Source organism: Tamandua tetradactyla, chromosome 1 (assembly GCF_023851605.1).
Source record: "Tamandua tetradactyla isolate mTamTet1 chromosome 1, mTamTet1.pri, whole genome shotgun sequence".
Taxonomy (NCBI): Eukaryota; Metazoa; Chordata; class Mammalia; order Pilosa; family Myrmecophagidae; genus Tamandua; species Tamandua tetradactyla.
The window spans coordinates 11,609,318-11,625,578 of NC_135327.1; the positions used below are offsets into that span (position 1 = coordinate 11,609,318).

At 41.0% G+C, this 16,261-nt stretch overlaps 1 long non-coding RNA gene across 2 annotated transcripts in view; it reads left to right on the forward strand.

The window, feature by feature from the left end:
• LOC143690881 (uncharacterized) overlaps positions 1-16,261 on the forward strand; it is a 52,451-nt gene that overhangs the window by 17,513 nt on the left and 18,677 nt on the right. For both annotated transcript variants that reach the window (XR_013179245.1, XR_013179239.1), the window contains exon 2: positions 6,809-6,926. This is a non-coding gene — a long non-coding RNA (uncharacterized LOC143690881). The remainder of the gene's footprint in view (positions 1-6,808; positions 6,927-16,261) is intronic.

Consider the following 16,261-nt stretch of genomic DNA (forward strand, 5'->3'; position numbering starts at 1 on the left):
TGTTAAGCCAACAGCCTCCCATGGACTTTTTCACCAGCTCCCACAATTGCATATGATCTAATTCCTATAATAAATTCCTTATTTCATATTACTTATAGAGCTTTGCTTCTCTAATTGACTGCTAACATATTAAATTTGTTCATGGTGTGAACTATTTATTGTCTGCCACATGCTAAGCATAGTGTACAGACTTAGGACATATATCAGTGAACCAAAGAGGCAAAAACCTTTGCCCTTGTGGAACTTACATTTGAGGGAAAGGCATTGGTGAGCACAGATATTAATAAACATAGATGAATAGATTACATAGTATGTTAATAAGTGACATGAAAAATAGGGCAAAAAGGAGGGCTAGGCTATAATTTTAAATTAGATGGTAAGGGTAAGCCACCTTGACAAAATGACATTTGAACAAAGACTTGAAGTTGGTGAGGAAGTTAACCACACGTCCATCCAGGGGAATATTGTATAATTCCTAGCTTTGGATTTTTAAATACCACTCACCCTCTTTGCAACTTGGAATGCACAGAACAGTTTGCATAGATAGCAGCCTCTTCCTCATGGATTTTCGGGTGGGTAGTTACTATCTGTTTTATGCACCGAGTTATCCCCAGGGCCTAGACAGTTCCCAGCAGACACTTGATACTACTTTTATTGAGAGGATGAAAGACTACTGCCCCTCATCAGGCCATGCAGTCCTTCGAGCTTACTGCTCCCCAGCCCAGCCCATCTTAAAAGCCTCAGCACTGAAGTTCCAGATTAAGAGATACTCTGCCCCATTGACTGTCAAAGTTACTTTCTCATTGCCAGGCCCTTGGCCTCCCCATTAGGAGAGGTGGACTCAGCGTAGGAAAGGACAAAAATATATAAGAACATGGAGAATGGACTAAGAGGAGACAGAAGAACTGACCTGGGGCTTGAAAATGATTGAAGATGGGTGGATTGAGGAAGAGAAACTAAAGCTTTTACATGGTGGCTATTGGGAACCTGCAGGGGGGGTCATCCATATTATGTGTTAATAAACTTGTGCAAAAAACATGTTTCAGTGAGTTTTCCTCAGGGCTTGAGCTGCCCGAGAAAATACAAGATGCCCAATTAAATTGGAATTTCAGCTAAACACCACATACATTTTTGGTATAACTGAATGCATTTGTTCATGATACAGGCATATTTATTGAGTGTTTACTACATGTCATATTCTAGCCTCCTGAGATGCATCAATGGACAAAAGACCAAATACATACTTATGTTTTTGTATTTAGGACATACTTATCCTAAAAAATTCGGGTAGTTCAATGGTAGCATGCTCGCCTTCCATGTGGGAGACCCGGGTTCAATTCCCAGACCGTGCACCCCCCCCCCCCCAAAATTATTACTAAACCTGGCAACCCTACCTAGGATGGACAGTAAGGAGCTGGTGGGCTTCCAGCCCTGAGTTTGGGACCCACTTTGTACCTTCTCATTGTGCCGAGCCTCTGCTGTCCCACAGCCTCAGCACATTTGATGTGGCTAATGTGGATCTGTCAGTAGCAGCTCTTTTATTAGAAGCCCAAGTTTTTCTTCACTCCTCCCACTTGGAGGCAAAGGCAAATTTATTTCCTCCAAATACATTGGTGCAGTCCCGCATCTTCCTTAATTCCTCCACCAGTTCTATGAGGTCCGTATTATTGCTTTTAGTTTACCAGTGCAGAAAGTGAAATTCAGAGAGGTTTAGCAACTTGCCAGAAGTCCCAGCATTGGAAAGTAGAAGAGCTAGGATTTCAGTGCCACTCGGTGTGGCTTTCAGTACAGGCTTCTGTTCACTCTGTTTATATTTCAGTTCTGCAGCAAGGCCAAGCAGGTCTCTAGAGAAGCAGTCGAGCTCGCATTCAGCAAATAGTCTCCTCTGGTGAGCAAATAGTCTTCTCTGCTTAGGTGTGTGCCACTGCGGGGCTCTTGTTGGGGTCCTGAAGGATGCTGGTGGCCACGAGGAGCTGGCAATGGTGGTCTCCAGGCACCGTGGAGGCTGAAGAGCAGTGGGTTCTCAGCCACGTGGCGGTTGATCCAGGACCACCCAGCCAGCAGGCCTGACCTCCTAGGGCTGGAGGTTCTTCTGGGAAGTAGGAGTCCAGCTGAGGCAGAGATCTTAGAGGCCTGTTAGGTCAGCTCTCTGCCAAAGTAGAGTAGAGCATGCCACCCATCACTGGCACGTGGCTCTGGCCCCAGGGCCAGCTTCTGGGAGCATAGCCCTGGGTTGTGATGAAGGAGTCAGGGATGACAGCTGAGGCTTTCCTCGGGCTTCTTTCTTATTGACCAATTTGTGAAAGCAGAGATAGAGGTAAATAATGCTTTTATAAATTTCCTTGAATTCAAGTCATTGTCTGCCTTAGTATCCACATTAAATACTGCACTAGAAAGGGGCTCACTGTGTTAAAGGATATGAATAACTTCCTACATATTGCCAAACTTATTTCAAACTCAATCGTGCCAGTTTTTGTACACCGAGAGAGTATGAAAGTGCTTGCTCATCTCCCTGCATGCTCTGTAGAATTGTATTATTTTTTAAATTCGGTCACTAAATGGTAAGCTTTATATGAGTTTCTTCAGTTATTAGATTGTTTTATCATTTTCGGGTAGACTTAATTGCCTATTTGTATTTATTCTTTTATTAGATTGTTTCTGAGCCATTGTTTTGATACTTATAATAATTCTTTATATTGATGGCATTAGTCTTTATAATACCTGCCGAACTAATTATTCCTGATTTGTCACTGACCCTTTGAATTCTAATCATTCGTTGGAAATTATTTTTGACCATTTGCTATACATCAGGCTCTGTGCTCCCCTGAGCAGTGAACATGACAAGTAGTTTGCTTACTCTCATGGGGCCAGTGACCTGTCAGGGCAGAGGGACACTGCATAGTAATTAGAAGCAAGGTGAATTTAATAAAGGCGAAGAGCACTGGGCCAGGATGGAGGGGTCAACTAAGACTCTTGGAAAAGCTGAGATTTAGGGAGAAACCAAAATATCTTTCGTGAACGATGTTTTGTAACATTCAAAATTTTACGTTTTGATGTAGATAACCTATGAAGCACTTCTGTTTTTTCTCTGTCTGTGCTCTGAGGCTTAGAAACTGCTTGTCTAACGCTTATCCGTGTTTTCTTCTAAATAGCTTATATGTATGTTTACCTATATTTTGTCAAAATATTTTAAGAGATTTCTTTAAGTACCACATGCATTTTAATTCATCTGAAGATTATTTAAAAGTTCTGGTTTAATTACTTGTCCCAGTATTATTTATAATAGCATGCTTTCATTGCCCATTTATTTGTGATTCTAATGTTATCATACATTAAATTATTTTATGCATTAGGAATCGGTTTATCCAGTCCCTTTCACTGAATTATTTGTTAGTTCTTATTCTTTTTGGTATTGTTTAAATTATTATTGCTTTATTATGTGTTTTAGCTGTTGGTAGAATAAACCTATATCTCCCTATTAACTTTTATTTTTAACTTGCAAAAACTTTGGCCTTCATCACATGTATATTCTTCAAAACGTATTTTGGAATTGTTATTTTCTGTTGGATTTGTGTGTGTGTGTGTGTTGGATTAATTAATATTGCTTTAAATGTATAAAATAATTTGAAGAGTTCATATATTTAAGTATGTGTATATGATAGTCATATAAATAGTTCATATATATATTTATATTCATATATATTACTACATTTCTATGGGACATAGAGGAAGCTAATGTAATGGGAAATACCTTTGGAAAGACAATTAATATTACCTGATAGTAAAATGGTGGGTTTTCCATTAGGTTACCTTCTTTTGTGTCTTATAGAAAAATGTTACAGTCTGTTAGTAAATGCCCTAGACATTTATTGATAGGTCATTAATAGGTATTTTATGCTTTAAATAGATACAGGATATGTTAGATAATTTTATTATTATAAAATGATAGGTTTCCATTCAATTCTAAAACATTTTATTGCAGTAGTGAAAAAGTATTTATTTCATATCCAACCCCTTTACATGCTCTTTAAAATACTATAATACATTTTAAATGGACTATTCTGGGTTTTGAGGTAGACAATCATATCATGAGGAAATACTCATAATTTTGTTTTTTCTTTTCTAATAGTTGCATAATCTTTTCTCTTGCCTTATTGCATTGGCTAGAATTTCCAGAGCAATTATTGGTGGCTATACTGTAGGGAACATTCTTGTCTTGTCTCTGTTTTTAATGGTAATATTGCTATTATTTTTCCATTAAGAATAAAATTGCCCATATTTCTGAGATGGATATATTGTATTATATTAGGTTTGGGTATTCCGATTCCTTATATTGTAATTTTTTTATTAAGGAATGGGCATCAAATTTACTAATTACCTTCTTCATATTTATCAAGATTATTGCAGTTTAATTGACCTGGCACATATTTTAGTAATGCATTCTCTAGTATTAAATGATCCCTTTGACTGGTTGTAAATAGCTGTGTTTTTAATACATTAAATGAATTTGATTTCCTAGTGTGCTTTTAGAATTTTTGCAACTTATTTCATACATAAAATAAGAGATAGAAAGAAAATGTATCAAACAGTTGGTCTCTTCTTGTTGGACGGTAGAATAAGCCCATTTTTTTATTCTTCCCTAAAATATAATATATTTATTAAAAAAACTAATAATTTAACATTGTATCATTTTCTATTATAATGTAACAAGTACTCTCAAAATTTAGAGTTAAAATAATAAACCATTTTATTTGCCCCTGATTCTGAGGGTCAACAATTTAATCTGGGCTCAGCCGGGTGGTTCTTCTGCTGGTCTTGACCAAGATAACATGCTCTGGTGTAGTCAGCTTGTGGGTCTACTGGTGGCTGGTTTGGACTAGGGAATCTCGGCCAATGAGATGGCTCGTCCTTGATGGAAGAAGCAGCAAAGTCACATCACAAAGGGGCTGTGTGTGCGTGCAGGGACAGGAGGAACTGCTTACAGTTAACTTTGCAAATAGTGCATCACAAATAAAAATTTTTAAGGTATACATTATAAAAAGGAAAAGGAAAATATGAGGGCTCCCAGCCAGTGCTGATAAGGATATGGCAAAGTGGATAATCTCATACATTGCTGATGGCCCTATTAAAAACATAATTTAAAAAATGATTTGGCAAATGCTTTTCATGAGTGGTAAAATGTTAATAGACTTTGACCTAGTTACACTGTAACTTGGAATTTATCCTAGGGAAATAATCAGAGTTCCACCAAATAATTACAGGCAAGAATTTTATGTATTGCATTAATTATAAGTGAAAGTTTGGACACAATCTAAATGTCAAATATTAGAGAAATTAATTACAACATCTCCATATGATGGAGCTTTATATAATCATCAAAATCATGTTTGGGGAATGAAAGTGAAAAAATAGGATGTGTGTGTGTTCATTGGGATTTTAGTTTGAAAGTACATTGAATTTGTATATATGAAACAAAAAAGGACTGGAAAGGCATACATGAATATGGTAAAGGTGAGTATTTCTGGGTGGTGATCGGCTTACTGGTGATTTTTATTTTACTGGGATTATCAGAGTAGCCACCAGCATCTGGTGGGGCCACCTCCCCATTGTGAGCTAGGTCAGATCTTCTGCCTGTGGGAAATCCTCTCCATTGTCTCTGCAACCTCAAGGGCTTCATTCTCAGAGTAGCCTCTGCTAGTGACTCCTTATCTTCAGAATTCCATTTTATTTATTTTATAGTTATAAAAGATAACAAAATATCTTTTATATCTTTTTCTACCCTGGCATCTTGGCTGATACATGGGACATGGTCCTTTCTCCTTTATTTCCATCCCGACCCCTACCCCGAACAATCTGAAACACAAATCTTTGGCATGTGGCACAGCTTTTACTAAAAGTCTGTATGTCAGGGAGATGGCTATTGTTGCATATCATATAGAAGACAAATAAATCCCATATTAGATTAGAGGTATTTAATTTTGTGAAGACTATAGCCCTCTTCTAGGAATAATGTTTTTAATGCCTAAAGTAAAAAATGTAGGGTTATTAAGGAAATTAATTCTATTGAATTAATCATATGAATAATATATCAAATATTATAAAACAAATTTGTGATACATTCATGCATGTATTTATTAATAATGTGTTAAATAATGACATAGTGGCTTGCTAGCGAAAGTGTCATTTCAAAATAGTCATAAGAGATGATGACTTAATCTTTTGAGATATATATAAAAACTGCAATGTAATATGAAAATATCCATGATTTCTATTGATTACAAAGTCACAAGTACTGTCACCAATGTGGGGGTTTTCTACATTTATAATTGAAGAAAATGATAATTATTACTTAGAGGTCAGTGAAATTAAAGATGAAATTTTTTGCCATCTCAGTTCATGGACCACCCAGATTTATGCATGGACCACTTAGGGTCCCAGGACCCTGGGTTAAGAACCTTTGTACTAGGCATTCCTGTTCTCCAAAGTCCATTTAGCTTTCTGGACATTAGGCATTTTGTATGGATAACACCATACCATGCTGGGTCCCCATTGTCTTACCTTATTACTCTTCTCTCTTTCTCCTAATCCTCCCATTTTGTACTGGGAAACTTGAAATTCTTTTCACTCTGTCCATTTGAGAGATTCTGCAATCTCTGGTTTCTAATTTTAAATTTACTCCTGTCTTATTTTTGCATGTCTGCAACCCATGAGGGTTCCTTTTGCAATTGCAGTAGACGACATCTATGGAGTATATTCTATGTACCTGGCACTGGTTTGACAAATGCTTTATTTCTTTTTATTTTAATAGATGGAAAACTTTGCCTGAAGTCAGGCAGCCAGCAGGATGCAGAACCTATGCTCATAACCATTCTACTCTACTGCCTTCCTTTAGTAGCACCAGCAGAAAGGAAGATTGAACTATCCAGGTATTTCTTTTTATAGGACCCACCATCTTTAGAAGGCAATTGCAATTTTAAAGTAACATTTTATTTTCTCTGTAATACATTTATAAATCTACAGTGGCACTGGTAATCAATGTTTTGCTGTTCAGGCTCTTAATCATTTGGCAACTGTGAGGAGAAGGCCAGTGCATAATATGGGACAAAACTGGAGCCAAGACTCAGAAAGAAGCAGAGAGGGGAAATGTTGGGGACTTCCTGGTTCCAGTCTGTTCTGAGTCCTAGTAGAACCCTGCACCTTGGTTCTGTGGGATCCCAGGTGCCCTTCTCCTATCTGAGGCCCCTTTTTGGCTCAAGCTGGCTTCAGTTGGTTTCTACTACTTGCAAACACAGTATTACAACTAATAGACACCCATTCCTTTCAAACCCAGAAAGTAAACATGTTATTAGGGAGCATACCAGTTGTGTAAAAGGCTTTATCACTCTTCCCACCCACTGCCCCGGGGCTGTCCTGTTCTTGGGATAGTAGAAGTGATGAAAATGGTGATGGGAGTGATTTGGGGGAGGACAGTACATGAAGGTGATTGCTACATACTTCCCCTCTCTGTGTCTGGGATCACTCAAGGAGGCCGCATACATGTTGGTGTTTCTGCTGTGGTTAGCCACATGCACACCTCCTACTGCAATCACTCTTCATAGAACAAATAACCTTGTTGAATTCGTCTTTCTGAATTTCACCCTATTGGAGTATTTACTCCTGGAAAGCAGAAACCCTCTTTGTATTTCCTGGAACTATATGCCCTAGAAGAGAACAAAACATGATGGTCACCATAAAGCTGTTGATGCTTGGTGCATCTTGCTATGGTGAAGGAGGTGTCTCCAATCCTGATTATGTATTTTTAAAGTGAGACCCGTATCTCTACTACCAAGATTGCTAGTCCGTGAGAGAAACTTATAGCTTTCTACTGGTGTTGGAAGAAATTATTTCAAATCTTTTGTCCTTGTTGTACACCTGGTCTTACCCTAATACTTTTGGGCTTGAAGGGCATGTTTAGTCTTCTTGCCATACACTACCTGCTTTTCCTTAAGGAATCTGGCTTTGTTTTATTGCACCATCTTTGGGCTAACTTGAGTAGAAGACCATAGTCAACCTTTAGCATCTCTCACCCGGGGCCCCAGGCTCTGGCTCAATAGCTGGCACTCTGATATGGAATGCCAAACTCAAGTGCACTGGGGAAGGAGTGGGTAACACGGACAGGTGGCATGTATGGCTGCTTTTGTCAGAATTCTTTCAGTTTCAGGTGAAAGAAACCCAGTTCAAACCAGTTTAAGCAAAATTGAATATTTTGGCTTGAATCCCTGGAAGTACACTCATGGCTGGGTCCGGGTACTCAGGCTATTTTGTCAGGGCTCTTTTTCTTCCTTCTTTCTGCTCTACAGCCTTCTCATACCATATTTCATTTTAACGAAGTTCTCTGTACCTGGTGTATAAATGATCTCTAGCAGAGAGAAGTAAAAGGATGGTGTTTTTCCCAGTATCTGTAAAACAAATGGACTTGTGTCTTCTGTGCAACTTTTGGACCAATGATGGAGTTACATGGGATAGAAAGGGTAGAAAGGGGCAGGAAAGAGGTGTACTGGAAGACCAAAACAATAGATGATCTAATGCGATGGGGACAGCCAGAAGGATTGTGGGGAGGTGGGCAAGGAGATAAGGAGGGTGAGGCTATCAAAGTGGTGCTGCCGTGGACTTGGTCATGGACATAGCGATGCTGGCCTGGTGGTGGTGGGGTATTGGTGGATGTGAGATTGACGAGAATAGATAGTTTTTCTTGCCTAAGGTCCTACTTATTCCAAGGCCACAATCCAGTAGGATGGTTCAGCCAATCCCATTAATGGAGACACGTGATTTCCCATGGGCCTTGAAGGCAGAAAGGGATGCACATTTGTCTTGGAAGAAATTCAGCTGGTTCCTGAGTCAGCAAGCTCGCCATGTTTGTGGAAGCAGATCGAGTGGCATCTCAGAAACACACCTCGCGTATGTTAGCAGAGAAACAGAGCACAGCCAAGCCTCCGCCACAAAGACGGCAGGAAATGTGGTAAGCTTTCTTTGAGCACACGGGGAGGTGAAGCCAAGATGAAAGGTCACTGGCTTCTACTAATGAAGAGGCACAGAAACTGCTGATTTAAAGAATCATAATAAAAAAAGCACCCTGGGGGCCATTTTATTGCATTTAGAAAAATGTCCAATTTCATCCTTCATATAAAAAAAGGAAAAAAAAAAAAGAAAGAGAAATATGTTGATTTTTCATAAAAGCCAGTAGATGGATATAAAAAGAAAAAGTCCCCAGCCAAGAGCTAAGCCACAGTTGTGTTCATGTGTAGGCCCCAGCTAACTTCTCCAGCCTCGTGTGAGCATCTGCTTTTGGCATGCAGATCCCTTGTTCTGTAAAACCTATTTCAGGAACACTTTGAAATGGCTGCCCAGTGATGGCTGCCTCATTTGGGATTCATTATAATATCATTAGGAAGGGTTATATCACTTGGTATAATGTCAGGCACATTGTAGCCTGTGGTTTTATGATGTGGACAAATATCACACTCAGGAATACGATGGCTCTGAACAAATCAGTTCCTTCTGGGTCCTACTGTAAATACAGCTTTCCCCTTATGCTGCAGAGAGATGGATTCTCCTCTCATCTGGCCCCCTGACCTCCCATCCTGCAGGGTCTTTCTTTTCTAGATCTGCTTTGCCCTCACCCTGGGGACTAGAAGACAGAGAGAGAGACAATCCTGGAAGACTAGAAAATTTAGCAGAGGAGAGTAGGGGATTGCCAGCTCAAGGAAGGTGAGGAAAGAGGGGGAATAGCTTTTATCAAATACTCGCCATGTGCCTGACCCTGTGTCTCACTTAGTTTTCATAAGGAGCCTATAAATAGGTGCCATATAATTATTTTACGAAGAAACACTGACACCCGGCAAAGTTAAAAATGAGATCTTGCTCAAAGTCTCTGCACTAATCAGTGAGAGAATTGAACTTTGGAGCCAAGGTCATCCAATTGCAAAGCCTGCAACCTTTTATGGTACGCTGTTACCCTCCCAAAATCTGTATGCACATGAAAAAAGCTGTTTGTGGGAAGCGAGGAATGGGAAAATGTGAGTACAAGTTGTGTTTAGCTAAAAGCTTGATCATGTTAAAAATAAATAGGAGTCACGGCCCAATCACTTTGGAAAACTATTGGGCAGTTTTTATACCCTATGACCCACCAGTGTCATTCCAGAGAGATATGCGCACATAAGGACTTGCGCGGGTATGTTCATAGGAGCTTTCTCATCATCAGCAAAAACTCAAAACAACCCAAAAGCTCTTCAGCAAGAAAATAGATAACCGAATTGTGGTATATTCATATAATAGAATACTACACAGCAATAAAAGATAATGAACTAATGATACATGTAACCACATGGATGAATCTCAACAATGGTTTATTGAGGTAAAGGAGAGGGACACAGAAGAGAATATACTGCATGATTCTGTTCATATGAATTTCAAGAATGAGGAAAATTAGATGTTGGTGAAGAATTCAAAGAGTGGTTACCTTTGGAGGAGAGTGAGCGTTGCCTGGGATTGGGACATTAGAGAACTTTCTGGAGCTATGGAAATGCTCTGTATCTTATCCTGGGTTGTGGGTACATGGACACGTGCATAGATAAAAATTCACTGAGTGGAACACTTAAGATTTTACTGCCTAGAGACTAGACATCATTAAAACAAAAACAAACAGAAAATAAAAGGAGTTTAATTAAAAAAATAGGAGAAAGTAGTCAAACTCGTCACTCCCAATTATTTTTAAAAATTGGCTCATTGGTGAATTTTGACTATACTCATAAAAAGTGGTATGTGGAAAGATCCATGTGTGCTACAATATCAGATGTTGAGAGAATAACTAAATTAATGGTTGATTGATTTATTTCTAGTACTTCACGTAGAAAATGAAGTGTCATTCACTTCCCTTGATGAATTGGAATATGCATCTTCCATGAGTTCCCAGCCCATTTCCCTTTTCCTCTCTTACTCCTCCTAAAAAAGAAAAAATCTGTCACCTGCATGTTCGTATTATACAAAGTGTAACATTTCAGGAGATTTTAGGTGAAAAGAAAGAAAATGAAAAAGAAAAACTGACCACTTTCATTTATGCATTTACGTGCTAAAACATAATGATGCACTTACTTTGCATGACTTTTTTTTCTTGATGGGATCTTGTAGATCAACTCATAAATTTGATATGACAACCTGTGTTTTGCAAAAAAAGTTGGTCAAAATGGGAGCATTAATTTATTTGCTCAGATGTCTGTCAAATTCACTCTGAGAAGAAAAAAAATACACGTCAGGATGTTATATTGGTGTACTTCTACTGGTACGTATCAAGGAATGCCAATGGGATATTTTATCACTGTCCCTCTAAGGAGACATGGATGAGTTTCTATGAATGTTTGTTCCTTCCTACACTATTTATCTTCAACGTCTCCATGAGACTAGGCAGAGAACGATTCTCAAGTAACTTGAGACTCTGTAGACAGATATTCTGAGTAGATGGGATAGTTCTACACCATCTTGCTTGATGAAATAGTTGCTGAGCTCCTCACTTCTCTTTCTGTTTCCTGAATCTCCATGGAGTTTCTCTTCCACCTTGGTTTCCTAGCATGACCCTGGCCATAACTGAATTCTCAGGCTGCCTTTGGTTTCCCTGCTTCTCTGTGTGGCTGGAGCAAATGACCCCAATATCTGGCTAATGGCATTTTCGTCCCTTGTAGGGACAACCGTTCTCCATACACAATGGGAGAATGGTGAGCAGGTCAGGGTGAGTGGAAAGTAATAGTTTCATGTGGTAATGCAGACAACTCTTGGTCGCAACTCAGTGCTCTCTTCCTTCTCCCTTGGGATTCTCATATGTTCTGCACTTCTGCAGTTGAAGAAAAAGTGAGAACACAGTTTGCATCATTCCTGTTGGGAGGTTAAGTCGTCTGGACTGGCACAAAACGGAGGACCAGCGAGCCAGTTGCTGACCTCAGCGACTCAAGCCCGGTTCCCTGGCAATGGCATTTTGGTCACAATTACTCATGGATGCTCGTGGCATCTGGACCAGGACTCATTCCTTCCCTGTTCATGGCAGTCAGTCATATGCTGCTGAGAGATGTGTAATTCATAAAACCATTCTCTGCACCTAAGTCTGTGAATGTCATTAGTCTGAGAAACATGAGGATAACAGAACCAATTTTTTAAAAATTTAAGCCCTCAGCCTTTAATTTCCCTCTGTTCCTTATAAAACTGATTGGTTTGTCAGCTACACTGGGATGCTTACATTTTTAATCTGCTGAGTTTTAAACAATGTTCAAATGCTTTAATTTTGTTTTCTTTTCTATGCACTCTGGTCACTCTTTGCTTACTTGGTCAATTCCACAAATATTTATTGAGCACCTACTATGTGCCAAGCAAGCATAGTTCCAGACAATGGGGACAAAGAAGCAAAGGAGGTGGACAACATTCCTATTGCTTCCTTGGTGGGGAGCACTAACAAACAATAAAGCAATCAACAAATACCATACACCGGGTAAAGAGTGCCCTTACTGGCCTTTTCTCAGCCCATACCACTCCCAGTCTCTGATTTTTTGATGGCTCATTCTTTTCTTTACCCCTCTTCCGTCTATCTTCCTCATCCCTTAGTTCATGGCTTCTTCTTGGAATCCCCCAATTCCTCTTCTTTTATTATGCAGGAATATTTAGCTCCAACTCCACTTTCAGCCAGTATTTAAATACCCAAACTTATCCATGTTTTCAGCAGGACAAGGCCTTTTGTTAAACAAGACACATTTCCTTTAGAAGGCAGAAGTGACCCAAGAGAGAAAAAATGACAAGAAAGAAGTACCCTAAGTTCAGATCTTGCACGGATGCTGGGGCATTCTATTCTACTGTGTTGATTTAGCAGATGAATGAAGGAACGGAATGCATGTTCTGGGAAAGAATCATCCAGAGAAGAGGCAGATCCTACGAAAGGAAATGGGGATGTGCCAGGCAGGCTTTAGATGAGAAATTCCATCTTTGGGCTTTGCTCTCTTGGGCTCAAGCATTCAGGCTGTGTCCCAGGGCTTTTATAATGGCATCCTCTAGGGGAGCAGCCCCATTATGATCTGAGCCGGTGGCCTGGAGAAGCTTCTATGAGAAGGGGCCATGTGTGGCCAGAGAACCACAGCTAGGAGTCAGCTTTCAGTGACACCACATGACAATTCTTCTACTCTTGGAGAACATTCATTAAAGACACAACCCCTGAGAAAGATAATAATTCTGGCCACATTCCAGAGGCACATTCTCCTTGGCCCAGCAGTTCCACATCTAGAAACATGACCTAAAGACACGCTTCTACATGGCACGTATACAAGGAGATTTATTGAGTCCGCACTTATGATGGCAGATCACTGGAAATGACCTTGATGTCCATAGTTGGGAGCTGGTTTAAAGTTTGAAGGTGTACATTTATGTGTACTCACAGTCGTAGTCATTGAAAGGAATGAAGGTGCTGTTTATGGATGCATAAGGAAAAATATCCAAAATATACTGTCCAGTGGAAAAACCAGAGGGCAGGGCACTGTATACAGTAGGCTTTGAAGTCTTGCCAGCTCTCTCAGTGTAGAAGGCTTGGTGTAAACTTGCTCAGCACTGTCCCTCCTAACCTGGTGTTCGATGCCCCAGGAACTTGTGTGCAGGTACCTGGCATGCTCCTAGCACACAGTAGGTGCCCTGGGGACTTGTGCGCGGGTACCTGGCGTGCTCCTAGGACACAGTAGGTGCCCCAGGAACTTGTGCGCGGGTACCTGGCATGCTTCTGGCACACAGTAGGTCTCTACCCCTCACTTAAACTCCTCATCACTTCTGTTTTCCTTTGCTGGGCAGTCCTAATTCTAAGAGTGTTCTTATTTTGAGCCTAACTCTGCCTCTTTTTCACCTCTCTTGGCTCTGGGTGTGTGTGTGTGGGGGGGTGATGGTCACTTACATGGGCAGTGCCAGTCCTTTGCTCAAATGGGCAAACTCTCAACCTGATCTTTCTGCAGAGCCTCAGTAGCTCCTACCTCGGCTCCCAAGCCGAGAAGGACCTTCTGCGCTTTGAGGCAGGTTTTGCACGGGCACGTGGTCAGCCCGGACGCTGCTGCTCAGGCTCCCGGGTTCTCTGAAAGCTGCAGCCTCTGCAGGGAGTGGGCACGACCCTCAGGGCTGCCCGCTTGGCCTCCTCCCGCGCGGTTCTGGCGCGTTGGGCACAGAGCTTTGAAAGGGCTTATCTGGCCGTCTCCGAGGCCGAGGCTGTCCACCGTCTCCGCTCTGTTTTATGTATTTTAATTAATTGTTAGTCTTTTGTGCCTGTGCCCGGAGGTGATTTTTACCACAAAGGGCAAGCCTAAGAAAATCAAATAAATAAATACTAATGAACAGAGAAGCGAGGCCCGCAGAGGTTAATTGTGTTTCCGGGGCCAGGAGGCTGCAGGGGGGGGCGGGGGGTGGGGAGCTGCTGGGGGAGGGGGAGGGGCGCGGGGCTGGCCGCAGCCTCCAAGGCTCTGCCATTTTACTGACTAAGGAAGGCCTACTTAGGAGTGAAGATATAAATGGAAGTAACTTTTTCAGCAGGTTGTTGGGTCTTTTTTCCCACTTAGGAGTATTGATTTTTCTCCTTCACTCAGCCTGGGGTGGAGCTGGAGAGCTGAGTCTCTCCAGGTCTGAAAACCCAGCCAGTGGGTGCGGTGTCTGCCCAGGGGAAGGCAGTGGGCTGGGGAGCTGGTGGCCGTTGGCCTGGACTCCGGGAGCCCACGGCCTCCCTGGGACAGCCTGGTCACGTCAATGCTCAGAGACGCCATAAAAAACCCCGCCCGGTTTCTCCATGGGAGGAGACAGGTGTACGGTGTACAAAATACTGTTCTAACCACACCACTTATTTTAATGAGATATGAAATTGTGCCAGTTTCACAATTGTGATGCATATCAGGGCTCAATTAGATATACAGAATGGTATGTTCTCTCGAGCCTGTGAAAATGGAAAGGAGATTTTTGTTTTTACATGCCTCCCCTCCTTTCCCCAGCAAAGAACTTTTAGACGGATGGGCCTGGTAGAGAATCAACTCATACGCCAGGCCAACATCTCGTGGCTTTCAGCATAACAAGGAAACACTTGGAAACCCATGACCAGAGGGCCAAGGAGGCTGAACAAATGAAAACGAACATGATAAAAGTATTGTGGATTTTGATGGCTCGTGCAAACATGTCTGGATTCAATTTGCAGGGATTTTCTCATTTGTTAAATGACAAAAAAAAAAAAAAGAGCTAATAAAAATTCTGTGGTTCAAGGTCTTTTAAAAAGTACTAGAAAAGCAAGTTCAGAGTCGTTGCTGCATTTGTTACTAATTATGGGTGAAAACAGGGAAAGATACTGTCTCTTGTAACTTGAATCTGGAGAAGCTGATGAAACCCCTGGGAGCTGGCATGTGTCCTTCTCTGACACATGTGGCTCTTGGTTTGGAGGCAAAGAAGGAGTGCTTAGTGCCAGCCCTCTTTTGTTGTATGAATGCTTTGGTGAGGGGCCACTGTTGTCCTCTTGAAATTTCTCATGTAGGCACAAACATAATATACATCTCAGTTTCCTGGGCTGCCATAACAAAATACCACAAACTGGATGGCTTAAAGCAACAGAAATTTATTGCCTTACAGTTTTGAAGGTTGAAAGTCTGAAATCAACATGTCAGCAGGGCCATGTTCCATCTGCAGCTGGCAGGGGAGACTTCCTTTCCTGCCTCCTTTTCTTCCTTTTGATGTTTGCATCAAAGGTCAGGCTGGAAGATGTTATTTTGCATTGTATCAAATACCGATTCGTTTATTCATCCATCCATTCATCTACTTAGTTTTCATAGGAGACTCTAATATGTGCCTGTCCAAGTGACAAGGCTCCAGGAATACGAAATTAATAAGACCTTAACTTGCCTCCAGGAACCTCGCCAACCAGGTTTCCAAAAAAAGAGTCTTGACCATTTGGCTGAACCCAACTCAATCCAGTCATTACTTTTTGGTCCACATGCAGAACTCTGATGGTCTTTGTGATGGTGGAGTGTACGAAGACTAATATACAAAACTCAACCTCAGATGTAGGAGAGGCAAAAGCATGCAGATGGCTTGATTTACAAGGCCTGCTGTAGTTACTGCATTAGAGAGACATAGGGACACATGGAAGGAAATAGAGAAGAGGCCCATATTTTGGGTAAGCAGGACAGGAGGGCTTCCTGAAGGAAGTTGCATATGAATCAGGCCTTCAAGTATGGAAGACAGA